General features: G+C 50.3%; 1 protein-coding gene across 2 annotated transcripts in view, besides 1 other annotated feature; it reads right to left on the bottom strand.

Annotated features, from left to right (window-relative positions):
- The window catches only part of Pard6g (par-6 family cell polarity regulator gamma), a 72,811-nt gene that overhangs the window by 10,569 nt on the left and 40,760 nt on the right, over positions 1 to 21,482 (bottom strand). The gene's annotated exons all lie outside the window — the stretch shown is intronic.
- Positions 6,485 to 9,140: an enhancer, noted in NCBI's record as "VISTA enhancer mm1711". NCBI's record gives its function as "enhancer in: neural tube[7/8] | hindbrain (rhombencephalon)[6/8] | forebrain[6/8]" and the evidence as "EXISTENCE:transgenic organism evidence [ECO:0001131][PMID:17130149]".

Raw genomic sequence — 21,482 nt, 5'->3', positions numbered from 1 at the left:
GCAGGAAGAGGCAAGCACACGGCACCAGGATCCATCCTGGGAGAAAGACCCACAAAGTCACCAAGACTCCACTTTTAACTTGACTCAGGTCGTCCCAAAGTAAAAAGGCTTGAGATTTCAGGAGGTTGAGAGCAGGGCACGCATGCAAAAGGCGCAAAAGGCGCTTTCTTTCAGCAACAGCCCTGAAGGACTTAGTTTCCACCTAAGTCGCCTTTTCTAGAGCTGTAAAGGAGTTTCTTTCCTCTGACATTTTCTTTCTATGCAAAGAAAGGAACTCCAGGTTTCTTTAGTGCTCTCTCTTCTGCACAGCAGGTCTGTTTGTGTTCTTGCTTGGAAATGGTCCACCAACTGCTGCCTCCCCAGGATGAAGCAAGAGTGGTCAGTCCTGTCTGGACACAGAAGGAACAATGGGAGAGGGACCTTCTAACAGCACAAGCGTTTCCTATCAAATATTGGACACAAGAGGAACGACAGGAGAGGGACCTTCTAACAGCACAAGCATTTCCTATCAAATATTGGCCTGGCTTTTTGTTATTTCCCTCCATTAGAAATAATTCTCGTCTCAGGAATGGGAATGTGGTGAGGGAGGCACTTGCTGAGGTATACGGGGCTGTGCGCCCCAGCCCATGCAGGCGGCAGATCATCTGTAGTCACTATCAAAAAAAAAAGTGCGTGCAGAAATAATGACCAAAGCTCTCCAGCACCGTCTCTGCACTCCTCGGCCAACCCTGGTGCTTCCTTCCCTTCTGACAACTAGAGAATCCTCCATGAAGAACTCATACCTTCTATCTCTCACACACACACTCTTTGTCTCTAGAGAGGCTGGCATGGTAAACATCTCTGTTCTTTTCTTTCTTTCTTTCTTTTTTTTTTTAAATCTCTGTTCTTTATATAGAAGGTTTTCATGATCAAAGTTGGGAGGAGACAGAAGGGCATCCACATGTGCTGGCAAGGCAATGAGAAGACCCTTTATCTACTGTCTGGTCATTAGCTCCCATTTTCGACCTCTCTCCCTCCCTCCCTCCCTCCCTCCCTCCCTCCCTCCCTCCCTCCCTCCCTCTCCCCCTCCCTCCTTCCCTCCCTCCCTCTCCCCCTCTCTCTCTTTTGAGTTACAACCATTTTTAGAGTATATAATTTAGTGATTTTAGTATGCTGTGGAACCATGACCACTACCTATGACAGGATTTTTTTTTTAATCACCCCACAAGACACCTGTACAACTAATGTCCCCATCTTCTTGCCCCTGACAACCTCATTGGTTCTTTCAGGCATTTGCCTGCTCAGGACACTTCACGTGAACATGATCAGGTCACAGAGCTCTGTGCCCCTGGCTTCTTAGTGCCTCAGAATGTTTTCAGGTCCCAGTGTTTCCTCAAGGTTCGTCCACCCCGTACAAGCTAACTTCCTTACATGGCTGAATTCTGTTCCCTCCTGCAGATTCACAGCATTAATCTATTCACTCGGCCGTGGATATTCACTTGGCTATTTCTACTGCTGCCTATTGTGAACAGTGCTGCAGCAAACATATGCCTACAAGCTTTATGGTCACTGGTAATCTCTCTGTGTGTGCATGTGTGTGTGTGGAATTGATGACGGGGACCAGACCTAGGGTCATCCTTGGCCTTACGCATGTACTCTGCCACTGAGCTGCGTGCAGGTTAATGTTTTAAGGAATTTGGTAGACACAATGGCCGCAACATTTATATGCTGCAAGGGGAGGGAGGGTTTAAGGGTTGCTTCTTTGTCTCCTTGATAGCCCTGGTTTGTGTCTGCCCGCTGATATCACAGTGGGTGTGGAGTGGTTCTCATTTGCATTTCCTTCATGACCACTGAAGCTGATCTTAAGGACCCAAGTGGAAATCTTTGGACAGATGCCAGTTCAGATCTTTTGTTCCCTTTCGTTTGTTCTTTTTTATCATGATAAGGGTATTTACATATCCTGGACACAGGTCCCTTAGAAGGTGGAGGATTTGCAAATATTTTCTTCCCTTTTCTAAGATGTCTTTTTGTTTCCTCACTAGTGTCCTTTGGTATAAACCATAGGTAAAACCATAGTTTTACATTTTGATGTTCAATGTACATTTCTTTTGGCAGTGTGTGTATGTGTGTGTGTTTGTGTGTGTATGTGTGTATGTGTGTGTATGAGTGAAATCATTTGCAGTGAACCAGCATTCACCATCCTGCTTCCTATCTGTGGGTAAAGCATAGCCGAGCAGCTCACATAACCCTGCTGCCGCAGTTAAAGCAGCTGCTACCAGCATGCCGTTCCCAACACAATAAAAGGTCCTTTCAAATCATGAGCCAAAATCAATCCTTCCTCCTTTAAAAATATAAGGGATTTCCCAGATCCAAAGCTATGTCCTCATACATCTCTGAGTACCAAACACAGTGATTGTTGCCCTGGGTTATGGCAACAGAAGAGCAAGCATCACTGTGTGCTTCTCCATCGGCCTTAGAGAACTGGTTCCACTCCACCAAGTGCTAAGAGAAGGGGCATGGGGAGAAAATGAAAGGATCAATGTAAGAGTTCAAGGGCCACCGTGTACAGCCACCAGTGCCTCCAACTTCGCACAAATGTATTGCACATCAGGAATTGGGCTTAAAAACATCTACTCGGCAGGTAGGAAGATGGAAAGATACAGAACTACTAAGGTAGGGACCATGGTTATGACTGGCACTAAAACAACCTGTTTGGAATGAGCCACAGCCATAGGGAAGAGCAGCTGTACCCCAGAGATGCCCATGGAAGAAGGCAGAAACAAGTGATTTCTCTCCCCACTAAATAAATAAGTTTCTTCAAACAACTCGTTCTTGAAAGTCGCAAAGCAAAAAGAATACCAAATGCTGACAATGCTTTCTCTGCAAAAGGAGGTAATCCCTGAGTTTTGGGGTGAGGGCTTTGGTGGGCTCCTGAAGCTCATGCCATGTGCACACGGAAGCCAGCGTGCTGTCTTGGATCTAGCACTCAGAGTTCTCTGTGGATTCTAGAGTCCCAGGTAGCGAACATGCACACTGCTGCATGTTCCCAGTCCCCAGGCCTCAGTGCACAGAGCCTTCCTCCTTGGTCAAGAGCCACTTTCTAGTGCACTGGAGTTTGCTGGCCTGAGGAACTGTTTGCGATGTCTAAGCTGAGTTAACCATGCCTTGAGACTGTTCTGTCTATGCTGCCTATAGGGCTTCTCCTAAACCCTAGGTCTGTACCTGGCACTTTATACATTGTACTTAAGCAAGGTCACAGCCAAGCCCTTTTCCAGCCAAGCTCCTAGAGGCTTGTGAGACTTGCCCATCCAGGTGGCTCACTGTACTTGCAGAATTTGTGGCTGGCATCGTCTGACAGCAGGGAAACTGAGGCTGGAGGCTGCAGTGTGACCTCAGGACCCAGCGTCTCTGCCTCTGACATAGGGTGACACAATGGTGAACAGGCTAGGCAGAATATCAAAACAGGAAAGATCCAGTAATCATATCCGTTATTGATAGTCTGGCGCTAACATTTTCCATTGTGATGGAAACTCTGGATCAGGGCTCTACCCTTGCAACTCCATTGAGCCTTCGTTTTTTTCCTGATGATCCCGTAGTTGGTTGGGGCTTCAGCCTATGGATTTGAGGGGCACAATTCAGTTGAGAGCACCATAACTCTTATAACTGTTCTTACACGGATTGTCTTCATGGCTCTTTGTCAGGACAGTGCCTGCTCTGCGGTGCTACAGGGATGTAGTACTACCAGTTTCTTCAGGCTCTCTGGGTGGGCCCTGGGTGGCTAACAAACATCCCTGCCATCCTGGCCATAGAGAACACGCATGATCACCCAGCCCATGCCTTTGGGTGACTTGTTCACAGAAGCAGGATTGCCGCACGCTAACTGATCTGTGCTGTAGGCCCCCCACTGTATCCAGCGGGAGAGCATACAGGCAGCATCTCTAAAACCAATATTCCCAAACACGCATCAGCCCCAGCGCCGTGGGCACGAATACCTGCTGTCACCTGCTCAGTGGTTAGTGGGTCTAAGAGGCAGCTGGGGGAGGAGCTTTCAAAGGGGAAGAAGCTGCATGCCGAGGGTCTGCGATTAGGAATAACCACAGGGTGGGAGAGGAAAGAACTCCAGCCAGGATGTGGGCGGGGCAGAGGATGAGACGGACAGGTGGGCTGCACAGCCAGGGTGTGGGCGGGGCAGAGGATGAGACGGACAGGTGGGCTGCACAGCCAGGGTGTGGGCGGGGCAGAGGATGAGACAGACAGGTGGGCTGCACAGCCAGGGTGTGGGCGGGGCAGAGGATGGATGGACTTGCCCAGACTCTTGTTCCCACACTGACATGCAAAGAATGAAGGCTGAAGAAGGTGGAGCCTCACCTGGGGCCAGCAGCTGGGCTGAGTGGAGACTCAGGATGAATTAATTGAACCCTGTGGGCCATGAGTGCAGAGCCTGGGTCACAGGCAGAACATCAGTCATTTATATAAGCGCTTCCTCACTAGCCCTAAAGATCAGGGCACACCCATACAAACATGTATGCGCACACACGGGTGAACAGCTGTCGAGAGGGCAAAGTGATTTTCTTTTTTTGTTTGTTCAGTTTGACCAGATAGTTATGATTTGCCCCTTAAAACAAACAAACACTCAAACCAAACCAAAACAACAACAACAACAACAACCAACCAACCAATGGCAAGTGAGTGAGTCCGGTCATTTTTGGAGACATGGACTATATCCGTGTGAATCCTGGTGGTGACACCTTTTGGGAAAGGGAACTATTCCTTATAGCTGTATTGGTTTCAGTAAAATTTTCCCCAGCCAGCAGAGTCAACTCCAAGTCGCTGGGTAGACAGGGCCCATTTGCTCAATGATCCTTTGGTTTGGCTTCGCAAACTTGGTGCCTTTTACGCAAATTTAAGGGGCCTGTGTTCATGGCCATCTGGCCTGATGTGTCACGTGTCACTGCTACTGCGCTCCCAACCCCCAGCTGCTCTCACCAGTGCTTGTTCCTTTTGCTGTGTGAGAATGGCTGAAGGGCAACAACATGGGCTCCTCTGCGAAAGCAAAAGCTCCCCACACTACCCTGTCCCTTGGGGGACTGACATTCCACAAGGAAGTGGGGGGAGGTATATCTGGGAGAGCCCCAGGGAACTGCAGCTGCAGCCCCCCCCCCAAAACACACACAACTGCCCAGCCCAACCTTTACCAAGGCGATTTGTTAAGACACCTTCTGTAGCCCCAGGCTTCCCCAGAGATTGCCAGATGATGAGTCAGCACATGGCCTGTGGATCACACAAGGACGGGGAGGGTGGAACCTCCCAGAGATCGCAGATGCTCAGGGCAGTGCTGGGAAACCTAAGGGTGGCTTCCCTTGTGACACACAGTGGTCAGCATAGCTTCATGGTGGAGACAGATGGAGCCACCTCAGAGGTGAGGAGAGGGTAAAGACAGAGTTAGGACAAGAGAAGGAAGTAGCTTCGGGTCTGCTTCAGTCTCTTCAAGTGTCTCTGCACCTTTCCTTGTCACCTGTCCCCTTCGGGGTTGAGCCAGAGGGCCACTGATCACTCTTCCCAGAAAGGAGTGCAGCAGTCCTAAGAGCTACTCGGGAAGCAGTGTCCTAAGAAGCAAAGATAATGTGCTGGGGCCAGGGACTGAGAATTAGCTGAGAGGAGGAGGGAGAACCGGGCACAAAGCACCACGGGGAACTTGCTCTTCCTTCTGAGTCCTCCAGGAAGGCCAAGTACAGAGTACAGCCAGGCCCAGGTGGCCTGGTCCACAACACCCTTAAAGGAAGGGCGTAAGGCAGCCCTGGCCAGTACGAGCAGTACTGGGACCCACCTGGGAGAGGCCAGGAGTGCAGATTAGCTAACAATGTGCACCAACAAAAACCTTTGCTAGTTACTGCCTGACCGAAAAGAGTTACCTAGCCAAAATACCACTGAGAGGAAGGGAGACCCCTGCTTCACACGCGCACCTCCAGCAAAGAGGGTTCTTCAAATGCCTGGAATCCTTTAGGTTTAGTCTGCGTGACAGGAAATAGCTGAGAGCTGGCTTTTACAGGTAGGAGGGGAAGGCAGACAGCCCAGAGGCTCCACCCTCAGCAGAATTCACACAGGGCCCCATGAGAGCTGATGCTCCCGAACTCGTGTTGTCCAGTGAGCAAACTCCTCTCCCGTCCCCTCCCGCTGGAGGCCTGAAGGCAGTGGGAGGGTCAGCTTGAGCGTCCGTCTTCACAGCCGAGGCAGGTCCAGGGAAACACACCTCCACACGAGGTGCATCTGTGTGTGAACTAGAAGAGCGGCCCCACAGACCCACATCTCTCCTGGCTCTACACACCACGCTGCTCCTACAGCCCCCTCTGCAGATCTGCCACCTTCCCAAAACTAAGGCTGCAATAACCTAGCTCCAAAGCTGAGGAGGCTAAACACGGCTCCCCTGGGTGTCGGCCGTTCCCGAGTTTCTCATTGCCCAGAACCACCTGCCTTTGCCCCGTGTTCTCCTCCACTGTCTCTGAGCTGGTTCTCAGTGCCTCCTCTCGTGTTCACTGACGATACAGTCTCAACCCACAAATACAGGGAGGGGTGGGCACCGAAATCGTGGAATCATTTTTTGGAAGTGGATGGACTCTCATGTGCGAAAGAAAACAAACAAAAGAGTTTATAAAAAAGTTATTGCGCGTTAATGCCTAAGGAGTCAATCTTCCCACGTTCTGACACCACCTGAACTCTGAAATTCCTTCTGATGATAGCTGAAAATGTACAGTGAAATCACTTTGTATGTTAGGGGGGCGGTTGTGGCTAATGTGTTTTGAAAATGAATACAAAATAGCTTTTGTTGGTATAAAGAAAGCTCACTCAACACTTTTGTGTCTGTAGATAATGACCTCGAGGTCATCCAGGGAGTGAGGCGAGCCGCTTAGCTCGGTTCTCATGAGGAACACTGGCAGCATGCATCAGACTTCTGAACGATTGAAAAATCATGACCAATGTTTCCGGAGGCATTTTAGATTGATATTTCCGTTTTACTTTTCAGGTCTGAGCACAGGGCTGTTCATCTGACTGAAGCTGCATCCGCTTTTTAAAAAAGCTGTAAGCTACAGCCCAGCTGGTCAGAAATCATCTGCCTGCCTTCCTCCTGGCCTCCTCAGCTCGCAGGAGGCAGATGGCTTGGGCCTCACGTAGGTCCTGTTGGCAGGCAGTCTGCTCTCCACCGTGAGATACCTATGAGGCCTGGTAGAAGCATAATGAAAAGGGGGGCTGTGAATGGGAAACCTTCGTCCCTTGCATTAGGCTCCTAAGGGGAAACTGAAGATGAAGTGGGGGTGGGGGTAGAGCCTAGCGCAGTGAGAGACAGTGAGGAACAAGAGTCAGGCTCTTTCCAATAAGGAGCAAGTGAGCACAGGTCAGGAAATGGCACACGGGCAAGGCAGGAACATATGTCTATTTTCCCAGCTGCTCTAAAACTGCCCATCCGTCCCTTGGTGCCAGACAGTTCCCAGGGCTGGAGAGATTTCCTGAGGGTTCAGGCCAGTGAGGGAGGGAAGCCTGCGGGATAGAGTGCACACAAACCCAAGCCCAGTGCAACCCACAGCCAGCTGCTTTCTCCCCAGACGCTTGGGTCTCCTGTCATCTTCTGTGCACGGGAGAGCCGCCATGTATGCCTGCAGAACATTCCTCTGGCCGCAGCACTTGCTGCCTTCCAGACCGCAATCAGCTAAATCCAGCAAAGCCAGTCACAATGACCCCTCTGTTCCAAAGCTGCCGGAACAGTTTCTATAAAATTGTAATTAGTAAAGAAGGGAAAATAAAATAAGCGAAACCTGCGAGCGAAGCCTTCTAGCTGGAGAGTTGACATGGACACCCACTCTGGGCCAAGAGCCTTTCTGTTCCCAGACAAAATGAAGTCAGTGTACCTGAGCCTCCGATGGACGAGGCGTGCCAGGCCTCTAGCCTGAGGGGGGCGCTCACGAGGACCCACCAGGTCAGAAGCAGGATGGAAGTGCCTCTCTTTACTCTTCTAGCCTTAGCACCTAAGCAAGGAAAGGAAACATGCTGGCTTCCAGTGAGCAGTAGTTCCCTCTTCAGGAGTGAGGCTGCTGAGTTCTTCTATGGCTGATTATCACCACACTTACCTAAGTGCACCAGGCCACATGAATGCTCATGATTAAGACAGCTGAAGGGTGCACACAGACCCAATGCCTGCCAACCGCAAAGAGCAAACAGAGCAAGCAGTGCTCCGCCCACGGGGATCTTACCCCATCCCAAGGAGCAGTGAGGCAGCGGTACATGCCGTAACACGGACAGACCTTGGGAATGGCGTGCCGAGTGAAGGCAGGCCATGGATAGTAGGGCTTCGGTTATACAAAATGTCCAGAACCGTAAACCGTAAAACTCAGCCTGGAGGTAGCTGAGTGGTTTCCAGGGGCAGGCAAAGTGTTAGGGTGACTGCTGATGGAGGCAGTCCTTTTGGGTGGGTGGAGAAAGTGCTATAGAGTCTACTGTGGTAGTGCTGCGTGGTTCTAAGAAGGCACTGACTGACGACCAGCCAGTGGGACACTCTGGGGAGGCTGGGGACACAGAGCACGAACCGTGCCATCACAAAGCTTTCACATGGTGTATTCTGATGTATTGCAGCGATGTCAGGTGCCCTTGAGAGTCCAACCTCTCACTCTTTCAGTCTATGCTTCTTCCTTTAAACATCAACAAACTGAGACCTAAAAGCACCCTCTGGACTCTTCTACCTGTGAGCGAGCGTGAGTTGCACATAAGACCCTTGTCCTAGGAGAGTCTGTCCTCCATCTTTAAGCAGGTCCAGGTCTGTTAGATAAGGGAGTTATACCAGTGGCTTATGTGCTGGTCTGAGGCCCAAAGGGCACCACTGCTCAGGGTCTGGCAACCCTCATTGTGAATCCTAGTCAAACTGAACGTGGCTGTGCATCCCTGCTGAGGGCTCTTTATTCTGTCGATTCTTGATTGCTTCTATTTTGGTTACAATGGCCTTTTGGCAATTTGAGACTGCTGGGCCCAGCTGTACACAGTGAGACACAGTCATAAGGGTGAACCCAGGGCCCTTGCCTGCCTGTTTAATCAGAGCACATGATTAAGAGAAACAAAAGGAGCGGCTGGCAACTGTGTTTTATATGGTGTGCACATAGGAGCTTGCTTCTCTGCTGCCCTCCGGATTCTGCTAATGCTGGCTCATTGACAGGGCCAATCACACCCTTGTCAGATACCGATAAATAAAACCATATCTTTTTTGTTTGCTTGTTTGTTTGTTTTACAAAGCAAAAATAAGCTACAAGCTACTAAGGCAACGTGGAAGGAGTTGGTATTCAAGATATACACTCAAGATGGAAGATCAGTTTTTCACTCACTCTGGACCCAGCATTTTAGTGAAGTCCTGCCATCTTAGAGATCTCTAGAGTGGGGAGGTGAGCCACTCTAAGAGTGGTGTCCTCTCTTCCTGCGACCTATAAGACTTTGCCCCACCACGGAGTCCTACACATGGCCCCCTCCCTCCCATACATGACATGAGACCATGACGGTGTCTCAAAGACTCTTGGCCCCCAATCAGCACTATGCTTAGATCTAATCAGGTAACACAGCATGGAAGGGCTCAATGGGGGGTGAATAGGGGCAGCTAGAAAGCCAAAGCAGATGGTTGCGAGGTATGTTTTCCGAGCCATTCTCTCAGATTGTCTCTCTGGAATTGGTAGCAAGGGCTCCAAGTCGAAGCTAGATACACACCAAGGAGACAGGTCAGCCCAGCCCTGTGCACAGACATATGTGTACAAAGTTCACATCTTCATTCAGCTTCCTGCTCCGAGAGCGATGTTCACGCACACATTCTTTCTAGCACATTATTAGAAGGTTTTGAGTTTGCAGCTCACACCATGAGTGTGTGGTACTGTGCAGTGTCCAGGGTCATAACCTGGGCATATTGCACTCAAACACGGAATGTCCCACCCTGACTAATGAGAACGGGGTGGGGACTGCGTGGGCACAAAGGTGTGGCTTTGCTCTTTCATAAAGATTCACCCTCGACAGCCAGCTGGATCCTCAGACGGTAACCACATTTAATGTATTGTAAAGTGATTAAAATCCATTTTAATGAAAGCACACTAGCTTCTATTGGCTTTCTTATCCAAACTTGGAGTCAAAAGAACCTGAATGCCATAGCACCCTGAGGTGAAGTTGTTCTAGGTACGTAACCAAACACCCAGGGTACATACAATGAGACAAGTGTGTGCACACACCCTCACACGTACTCACAATCTCTGTGCACACACACACCTTTACATATGTGGATAAATAAGTGCATATACGCTCTTTCAGGATACACGTGTGAACCACATCTGTGCATACTTGATCAGTGTGCATGCATGCAGACTAACTCCTGCCGAGCTCTCAGTCCTATCCGCAGTCACGTGCTGACAGGAGTCTGGCTGTCTGTAGCTTCTACTCCGCCTGCCAGATAAGAAGTAGCATACAAGAACCAGGGGTGGTGGTTCATGGCTATAAGGTCAGCACTTGGAAGATGGAGGCAGGGGGACTGCTTAATTGGAAAGCAGCCTGCACCAAAAGTAACATAAAAACTAACTTTCTTTTTTTTTTCAGGATTCCTCAATTTTGAAAAAATATATATACACATACATATATAATTTTGAAATACATATATATATATATAGTTTCGAGATATATACATATATTTCTTTTTTTCTTTTTTTATTAGATATTTCTCCATTTACATTTGAAATGCTATCCCCAAAGTCCCCTATACCCTCCCCCTGCCCTGCTCTCCAACCCATCCACTCCTGTTTCCTGGCCCTGGCATTCCCCTGTATTGGGGCATATGATCTTCGAAAGACCAAGGGCCTCTCTTCCCAATGATGGCCGACTAGGCCATCCTCTGCAACATATGCAACTAGAGACACAGCTCTGGGGGTGGGGGGAGGTACTGATTAGTTCATATTGTTGTTCCTCCTAAAGGGTTGCAGGCCCCTTCAGCTCCTTGGGTACTTTCTCTAGCTCCTCCATTGGGGGTCCTGTGTTCCATCCAATAGATGACTGTGTGCATCCATTTCTGTATTTGCCAGGCACTGGCATAGCCTCACTTAAGACAGCTATATCAGGGTCCTGTCAGCAAAATCTTGCTGGTATATGCAATAGTGTCTGGGTTTGGTGGTTGTATATGGGATGGATCCCTGGGTAGGGCAGTCTCTGGATGGTCCTTCCTTCCGTCTCAGCTCTGAACTTTGTCTCTGTAACTCCCTCCATGGGTATTTTGTTCCCCATTCTAAGAAGGAACGAAGTATCCACACTGTGGTCTTCCTTCTTGACTTCCTTCTTCTCTTTATCTTTCCTAGCTGTGTTCATTAGGGGTTTATTGTTGTTGTTGTTTGTTTGTTTTTGTTTGTTTGTTTTCCGACTTGACAGGATCTATAGTCATCTGGGAAGACGGACGTTCAACTGGGAAAATGTCTCTACCAGGACTACAGGCAAGTCTCTGGGACCCTTTCTTGATGAATGGCTGGTCTGGGAGGCCCAGCCCACTCTAGGTCTGGCCACCGCTGGGCAATCGGTCCTGGCTTGAATAAATAAGCAAGCTAAGTGAGCCAGTCAGCAGTGTTCCTCTCCAGCCTCAGCTTCGTCCCTGCTGCCTGGCTCATGCTTGAGCTCCTGCCATGACTTGCCTTCATGAAGGGCTGTGCCTGGGATGGCTAAGCCATTAAAAAAAAAACCCTTTTACCACCAAGTTGCTTTCGGTCATGGTCTTTATCACAGCAGTAGAAATAAAGCTTAGGCATTGGTGTTAGGTGCAATTTAAGACATCAAAGTGGCTTCTATGTAGAATTCCTCTACCGTGTTGGAGGTCAGTGGACTTCTCCCTAAACACACCACACGGGCCACTCCAAGATGTGTGGCCCCTCAGGGCCTACGTCCCGTTTCTACTCCAGTAAGGGGAGCAGCACACACCGTCAGGCTCTTTCTCGTGAGGACCAGTCTGGGAGACAAGAGGTTTCAATGGCTTTTAGACTTTTTGTTTGTTTCTTTTTTTAAAAAGATTTATTTATTATTGTACATAGGTACACTGTAACTGACTTCAGATGCACCAGATCTCATTACAGTTGGTTGTGAGCTACCATGTGGTTGCTGGGATTTGAACTCAGGACCTTCAGAAGAGCAGTCAGTGCTCTTACCCGCTGAGCCATCTCTCCAGCCCCTAGACTTTTTGTTTCAAAATGATTAGAACATATGCTTTTCATGACAGAAAGTGTGTGGATGCTACTACATGCTATAGGCTGAAATCCACAGGCAGCAAGTGTGAGCAATACAGATTACCAGAGAGCAGCCTCAAGACAGCCCTCCACTTGAGCATGTTGGTGGGTCTGTTACCTGCCAGTTCTGGTGTTCCAGTCAGAAGTGGAGAGCAGCAGAGGTTATCTCAGCCCCTCGCAGCGCGGTGTATAAAGCCCTGTCCACACCCAGCTTCTCAGTGCCTGGAACATGGCTTCCTGTTCCCATACACCTACTGTGTGAGCACACACCTCTGTGTGAGCACACACCTACTGTGTGAGCACAGCCTTCTCCCTGAATACAGCCAAGCCCAGGGAGACAGTAGCTGACATTCACAAGACCCTAGAGAGACTCCAGTCAATCGAGACCTGTAACTAACAAAGGGGGGAAACTGAGGCACAAGGGTGCTCATATGTCCTGTTCCAGACCTTGAGGCTACCGAGTTATGAGTAGGACTTTCAGTCAGTCGTCAGGCTTTGTGTCTGCTGGGACCTCGGTGGCCCTGAGGGTGTAAGTCTGGAAAACTGGAGTTTGGGTGCTGTTCTCAGATAATGAACTTAACCAAAAGCATGCAGCAAAGAGGTCCCTCCCCGTCCCTCCCCCGTCTCCGGTGCAGTGTAATTAGATACAGGACTCTGTGACACTGTGGAGGGTGAGGGAAACACCCTTGTGTCCCAGCCCTGCTGCGTGCCACCTAAGGGCCCATGCTATTCTGGTTTGCATACTGCACCCCGTGGATGTCTGGGGCACGGGGATCTGGGTTCCAGATTCTGCGCTCCTTCCAACCACGACTCTCCCCATTCCTCTCATAACTGAGAGATTAACTGGAAGCAGATTTCTGAGAGCTGGGTACCTTCCTCATGCCAATCTGCCCCCCCCCCATTCCTGTCCTAGGCTTTGAACTACCTCAGCCCATTCTCCAACATGAACAGGAAGCACCAGAGACCCCAAGCTTCTTCTGACTCTGACTTGGCCAAAGAATGGTTGCCTCCCCCCTTTCCTCAAATGCTCACCATGGAGGAGAAAGAAAGGAAACACGGGTCTCACACTTCTTACAGAGATCCAAGTCAGAGGCAGGCAGGGCTTTGGCTAACAGCCCTCCTAAGTTTGCTAGACGCCACTCTGAAGATAGCAGGTCCAGGAGAGTCAGGATATTATGCATCCCTGCAACCTGGGATGCGAGGCCCACCACACTTCTCCTGCAACTTCAGGTGTGAGCAGGAAGTGCATGAGAAATAACTTCCTGGCCAGTCTACGGCTTCTGGGGACTACCTGGCCCTGGCCTGCTCAGTGCGCTGCTTGACCTGACACTCCCAGGCTGTGGGCAGAAGACAGACTCCAGGAATCCACATGTTGTCTCCACCCCAGGGTTGGCTCGACAGCTCGGCTGTGATTCAGTCTGTATTTATAAGATACTGCAGTGGTTACCAGAGAGCACAACCATAATCGAAAAAAACTGAAAATAACTGTTGGCAGAAAAGCCCATATTTAGGGCAGACCTCTTTCAGTAATTCCCAGGGCTTTGTGAAGTCACCCGTCCAGACAGATTGCAGAAGTCCCACAAAGGGATGAGGAATGCCAAGGGCTTTTGCAGGGAGGTGGGGTGGGGGGAGAGGATAGACTACCAGGCCCCGCCCATCCTCAGCTGTGAGCCAGCATCAACTCTGATAAGGTGAGATCAAGAAAAACAGGACAGCAAACCCTGCTTGAGGTGACACCAGCTGACTGTCCATGTTTCTTTATGGACAGCAGGACATACTGGTGACAAGAATGTCCCTTCTTTTCCTCTCCTTCAGGAAAATTGCTAACTTCTAAGGCCTTCAATTATGCCCCCAGTGCGACACTAGGAACTCACTGCGGGGTCATTTGGGCCACTCTTGGCTGTTCAGCACTGAGGCGGTACTTCTGCAACCACTCCCTGTCATCTCACAAATACCACCCCCACCCCCAATCCCATGAGAGACTCAAGTGTGTCCTCTCGAAGGCCCTTCACTCTCAGGCTCTCCTCTCACCCGTCATCAGACCAGACCAGACCTCTCAAGGAAACCTCAGTGGCCAGAAACTCAGGAATACTGCTGACGGAAGCATGTGGGAATCGCTAGATTGCGATACCATATAGTTAGAGTCCACGACTTGCCTACCAACTTCACTTGTTTAAGTCGTACAGTTCTGTGGCTCTCAGCAAAATTCAGAGTTGCACGGTTACCACCACAGTCTAATTCCAGAGTGTTTTCATCACCCCTAAAAGAAACCCAGAACTAAGGGTACCCCTCCCTATCGTCAACTAACCACCCCAGGCGGGGATTTTTTTCCTGGCTGATGGGCTGTTACAGAGTTTATTTATACAAGTGAGAGCTGGTGTGGATGTAGACCCAGGTCTCTCCTTCTGTTGTTAGGATAGCGTACCTTGTGCTTCCCACTTAATATTGTAAAGACCCTGGGTTTTAATTCCTGAGGGAGCCTTCTTCCTGATGTTCCAGGAGGGCTTCAGTGCAGGATGACACTTCAGACCCAGGGTTAGGAATCCATGAGGATAAGGGTCCTGAGTGGCAGCCTCCAGTGAGGGGCAAGCTGCAGCAGGGCTGGGCATAACCGTATGCCTGTCTCTTGTGTAGACTGTCACCAAAGGACACTGTACAACCCACAGACATTTGGCCCAGTGAAATTCTAGCTAGCAGGCCTCATTTGGACACGTCTATAGTCCATAATTTGTAAGTCCAGCATCGAGGGCATGTGGGGGACAATGAAGACTTTGAAGGCAGGCTCAGGAACAATGCTGGCTCATCAGCGGATGCCGTGTGGCTCTAGGAAGTCTCCTGTCTTGTCTGGAACTCAGCTTTGTCCTTTGTAAAAGGAGCAGTCCCACTTCTTAGAAAGACCGTAAGTGGGGAAGCCTTACACTCAAGGAGAAGGTACGGGGAGGCTGGCATTGCTGGTAGTGTGTGTGAAGCCTGAGGGGCGGGGTCCTGGAACCACAGAGGCAAGCCCTTGGTACTCCCCTAGATCCTGGCTGTACCATGAGCGGCAGAGCTCATTACCATGCCCTTCTCACTCGTGCCTACAACACAGTCAGTAACTGCATGCCCATTGCCATGAGATAGGACTTCTACAGTACCTCCACCTATGGGTCTCCCATGTGTCCTGAGGTTTTTACTCCTCTTGTCTTATACAGCAAAACAGCCACACAGTATGGGGGCGAGAAACAGGTCTGAGGGAGGCATTGTCTGGGTAGGCATGGGACTACTAAGCACCTTACAGTGTGAGCCATGCCTTGAAGCAGGAAACATGGTCTTTTTCTAAGATTCCTTCGGCAAGCCCAGAGGATGGAGAGGAGTGACAAATCTCTGACGTCCCTGCGCTGCACCGGCCTGTGTGGCAGAATGGCTCTCTTGCCCAGTGCTGGTGCTGCACACATCCCTGCAAGTGGGCTGTGGACTAAGACCCCGTCCATGCTGTCTCTTCCCTTGCCTTAGCCATGGTCCAAGAGGCAGCTCTGTTGAGCACGTGAACCTGCTGTCCACGATGGCGCTTCCTGTGTTTTCCCTCCCTTGAACATGGTTCTTTGAGCTTTGCTGACACAAGAAAACCCTGTCCAGCTGGGAAGAGATGAGAACAAACCGTTGCTCAAAAGACCCAGTCCCTTACTATGTATGGCTCATGGACAGCAGCCCCCATGTGAGTTCCCGAGGCGACACAAACACGGAATCCTGCCACAGGATGAGGGTGTGGGGAGCTCTGGCACAAGAGTCCTACGGCTCTGTGCTCGAGTAATAGGCTCTAAAGATATTAAAGCATTTAGACTCTGCTCTGTGAGAAAGCCAAATCTACAAATGCCAGTGTACAGTATGAACACATTTGCATGGGGACAGGCTATTCAAGAAGCCTCTTTCGGTCTCAGCTTATTCCTAGAAACAAGGATGCTGGCTTAGATAACCTTTAACCTGGAAATCTCCCTATGTTATGATTCTGACTAGCAGGAGTCCAGTGCTTATATGCGGTCTTAAGGACGGGTGTGCCAGGTACAGACAGTAGACATCAAGAACTGTTTGCAGTGGCAGCTACCATCAGGGAGACTTGCTTCAAGTTCCGATTTGTTTTCCAGCCTGTACATCCCGGCCGTCTAAGCCTTGAGCCTAGACATTGTCATCTGTGTCTACATCTGTGCCAGGAGTTACCCTGAACACCAAAAGCATGTTGTGCCTTCACATCTTTTTATGCAAAGTCAGTGTGACCACACAATGTTTCCATCTGATCTTTAAGGAATCATTAGCAATCCCGACAGCTGGGGATTTGGCTCAGTGGAGGAGCAACCCCTTGCACGCACAACTTGAGTTCTATCCCTAGTACTGGGGGGGGGGGGGCGGGGGATCCTGGCAGATGTAGAGTTTATGACAGTTGATGCAGTGCGTCTTACAGAGGGACCATGAGACACAGGGGATCCTCTAACTATCCCCACAACTAAGGGTATTTTCCTGGGTGGTCTCTGAGTCTGCCCTCCCCATTGAAGTCATCTGGCAGGGTCCCAGTCCCAGCTACAAGAACCCACAAACCTGTATACAGGACATATCTGATCCCTTGACCTGGGATCTGGCTGAGGGAGGAGAATAATGCAGAGGGATGGATGGAGTCTACAGATCTTTCTGGAGCAGGAATGTTAGAGCTGTGAGTTCTGGACCCTGCTCCCAGCAAGCTTAGTGTGGGACACTGGAACCTCCAGAACTCATTTCCTACCAGAAAGGATGTTTTTCCGGTTCAGAAAGGCCCAGAGAGATGATGATCAGAGCGCCTAGCGCTCTGCATGAGCTGGGAAACACCTTCCTGGCCCCAGTGTGCACACTGTGAACCCTAGTCACATCACAGAGGTGCTTAGAGCCATATTTCTTATGTCTTTGCCAAGGGGTGTCTGTGCATAGGAGGCAGGGATGAGACAGTGGGCAAGTGGCCACAGCCAGCGGGCAAGGGCCTGAGGTCTCGAGGAACGTATTTTAGCATGAGACAGCTAGTTCTCAAGTGATTTGCTTTTTGAAACAAAAAAAAAAAAAAATGTAATTCCTTGCCTTTGATCTGGAATATCCAACAAGGCCACAGACAGATATCAATTAGAAAAAGCTCTTCTTTGCTTTTTTATAGTAATCTGTACCTTGAGGTACCAAAGGCTGGAAAGTTCTGAGGTGGATGGTGGTGATACTCACCTAACAGTGTGGACACGTGGATTGCCACTGAACCACGTATCTACAAATGGCTAAGATGATACATCCACACCACAAGTTTTATAAAAAGCGGATCAGTATGTTAGTGTCACTACTATCCTTCATAATTTCATAAAGTCTACCCAGGGTGAGCCCACCCCCGACATAAAAACAACCCCAAAGTAAGCAGCTCTGAGCTCCATGGGCGTCCTCACCCTAGCCTTCTGCCTGTGTGGAACTGCAGTAGCGCGGCTGGAGGAGGAGCCCTCGCACACAGGTGGTGACCCCTGTGCTGACCCACTTTCCCACAGGGGAGGCAGCAGCTACAGAGATAAAGGCAAAACAGGAAGGGAAAAGTGCTGTGTAAGAGGAAAGCAACTTTCCCCAGAGTTTTTGGAAAAAGAGAGGTCATGGTGGAAATTTCTGTATCTCTGGACTCCGAACGGGGAGAAGCAATGACCTCCTTGCCATAATGCACAGAAATAAGGGCTCTGTGTGCTCTCAGGTGACAGCTCAGACTCCCCTATGTGCTGAGTCATGGAGAAGTTGGGCCACGGACTACATCCCAAGACTCCTGGGGCTGAGAGCTGAGGCAAACCCAGGTTATATAAGGCCACATACAGGGAACGAGGTCTGAGGCATCCTGAGGTTAAAATTCTTATAGAGGGGAATTCTGGGAGGTGGCAGCGTTTTGGGAGAGTGGGTTGGGAATAACATGGATGGGACAGAGAAACCGAGGTGGGGTATCCTGAGGGCCCTAAGGAGGCTCAGAGTGACAGTGTAACTAGGATGTGCTCAGTGAGTCGTGGGAGACCGCTGAGCGGTGCTACTGCTGATACGTATAAGCCGTGGGTACGCAGGAGAAAGAAGAGACATGAGATGGACCAATCGGCTTAGCTGGGGAGCACAGCCAGGCAGGAGTGTGGGAAAGCCGTCCACGATGCTAGAAGACAGGCTGGAGTCTGGGATGGACACAGAGGAATCGGGAAAAGGCAACACCTTAGCACCAGAAGCTGTAAAGGTACCGCTTGGGTGGTTTCAAGCAGGGAACAGGAAACCCTGACCTGAGGCAGTTCCCTGCTCCAGATGGCTTCCTCAGCTCTCTCTCCTTCTCTCCGGTGAGTTCCAAGTCGGCCAGACTGAGGGATGAACTGTATGTACATGGGGCCGGGCAGCGCCTCCACTGACCGACACACTTTACGACTGCTATCTGAACAAGGTATCTTCTGACACTGTAAGCCTTTTGAATAGACTGGGATACAACATAGAACCAGGGTCCATGTCTTCCCCTGGGGACTGACTAGAGCCAGCACCCATGTGTCTCAGCCCAGCAACTTTTGGCTTTGGATTCAGAGTTACCAGCAACTTGGTGTGTAAACCGTTCCTGAGCTCAGTAGCCCAGCAGCTGCACATGGGCGCATAATAAAAGGAGCTCAGGTGGAGAGGGAGAATGGTGTTCCCCAACTTCAGGTAGTCACTGGGAACGTGCCACAGATGTCCCAATTCAAGGCAACTCGAATGCCAAGTCTCCCTGGAGAACTGGTCGGAGCTCCCGCTGACCTGTTGTGGGGGCCTCACATTCTGCCTTCTCTGAAGCCTCCTGGGACAGATGAGCTTCTCTTCAGAGCTCCCTAACCCATGGTCGGCTCCTCAGTGAGCACCTACTGTCTGCAGGTCTCAGTGAGCACCTACTGTCTGCAGGTCTCAGTGAGCACCTACTGTCTGCAGGCCTCAGTGAGCACCTACTGTCTGCAGGCCTCAGTGAGCACCTACTGTCTGCAGGCCTCAGTGAGTACCTACTGTCTGCAGGCCTCAGTGAGCACCTACTAACTGCAGGCCTCAGTGAGCACCTACTGTCTGCAGGCCCTAGTGAGCACCTACTGTCTCCAGGCCTTTATGAGCACCTACTGTCTTCAGGCCTTGATGAGCACCTACTGTCTACAGGTCTCAGTGAGCACCTACTGTCTACAGGTCTCAGTGAGCACCTACTATTTACAGGCCTCAGTGAGCACCTGCTGTCTGCAGGCCCTAGTGAGCACCTACTGTCTGCAGGCCTCTATGAGCACCTACTGTCTACAGGCCTCAGTGAGCACCTACTATTTACAGGCCCTAGTGAGCACCTACTGTCTGCAGGCCCTAGTGAGCACCTACTGTCTGCAGGTCTTGATGAGCACCTACTGTCTACAGGTCTCAGTGAGCACCTACTGTCTACAGGTCTCAGTGAGCACCTACTGTCTACAGGCCCTAGTGAGCACCTACTGTCTGCAGGCCCTAGTGAGCACCTACTGTCTGCAGGCCTCAGGGAGCACCTCTTGTCTGTAGGCCTCACAGAGACTGCAGCTCCTAACACTCCTACCATGTCTTCCCAGTGCAAACTTCTGCTGGCACCTCTAAGTCGACCTTTTCCCCTTTCTCTCGCTGACATCCTACATGACTTTGTGCCTGTCCCAGATGCTCCTGTTCTCACGCCACAGTCCTTTTCCAATGATGTGGGCTCTGGCTCCTCACAAAGCCTCCTGGGCTGGTCTGATGCTGTAGCCCTTTTTGCCCAGCATTCCTTCCCAGCATGCCCTGCCCATTCTGAGCACAGCACCAGTCATCTGGAGAAAGCACAGAGGGCCACTCAAGGTCAGGAGCCCTGACCTAACCTTGCACCCCAAGGAGGCAGTGGGATTCTGAGCACAAAGCAAGGGTCTGATGTCCAGTAACTGAGGAGCTAACTGAACCAACCCTCAGAGTGCTGGGTGTTAATCGGGAGTGCATGACAAGTCTCCCAGAGTGCTGCTGCTGGCGGGAAATAACCCCCTGAGCAGGGAGTGGCAGCCCTATTGTGGTGCTGAGGGTGGACTGCACACCAGAACTTTTTTTTTTGTGGAGGGTTCTAGATTTTATGGCTAAAGTTTGAGCTGGAAACTTAGGAGCCAACATCTGGGTCGAAGGGGACAAAACAAGATCACATTTCCAAAATCTCTGTGCTGAAGCAAATGACCCCAACCAACACCTGCAGTCACTGTCACAGCAAGGACCTAGAAATCTCTGTCACCCTGGCTGAGCAAAGGCCTGCTGAGAGAGGAGGGAGACAGCTGGATTTCCACTTACTCTGGGCGGCCAAAGCTCACCAGCTGGAGTGTATGGTCTTTCAGATCACAGGGAGGCAGGGTCACTTGCCTTTCAGAGTGGGGTCCATGGCAGGTCTACTTGGGGATCCCCTGTACTGTCAGACTACATGGTTAGCTGTGGAGCCCCCGCTGGATACCATTGGATAACAAAGCCTGCATGTCCTTAGGGGAGGTCCACTGTCAGCATGTAGGCCTGCTTCTTCCTACTAACCGCCTCTGCTAGACACCTCTGTGTAAGCAGCCTCTGCTGGCCTCTCAGGAGGCCTCTCTCAACCATCCGTTCTGCAGGCAGCCCCCAGAGATGCGTGACAACATGCTTGATTTTCTCCATGATGCCCACAAGTGACTGGGCTCACACTGCCCATTGTAATTTAGCATGTGGGCCCCATCAGCAGACACCTAGGCTGAGAGAGCGGATGTGCTCACCACAGAACCTAGGAGAGACTAGCAAGCCTTTGGAGAAGGGGTTAAACACTCTGGTTTGCACATGTGAGATAAGTTACCATGAGATAAGATCCCATTGGCAGTATTATAGTCACCAAGCAGCCTCTTAGTGGTGTGGACAGGGTGCAGGTTTACCCAGCAGCCAACTGCAGCTGTCAGAAGAATTCCTTACATCTAAAATAGCTAGTAGGTCCCATGCCAGGACCCTAACTTACTCTGGAAGTAAAAGGGACAGCCCTCTTAGATTATCTATTACATGATTATTTTTGTGCTGAAAATCACATCCCCTTGGCTCCAGGGTATCATCAGCCTAAATTTATATATAAATTTATTAACTGCCACCCAGTAAGCAATTCTGATGCCAAAGAAACGAAACAAGATGACATTTACAGCTTTCCAATACACTAGTCAAGTGACAGCAAACTAATTACGCCATCGTGTGAGCTGCTCACGTGAGCGGCATCCA

This window comes from Mus musculus, chromosome 18, assembly GCF_000001635.26.
Source record: "Mus musculus strain C57BL/6J chromosome 18, GRCm38.p6 C57BL/6J".
NCBI lineage: Eukaryota > Metazoa > Chordata > Mammalia > Rodentia > Muridae > Mus > Mus musculus.
This window is presented reverse-complemented; position numbering and strand designations above follow the sequence as displayed.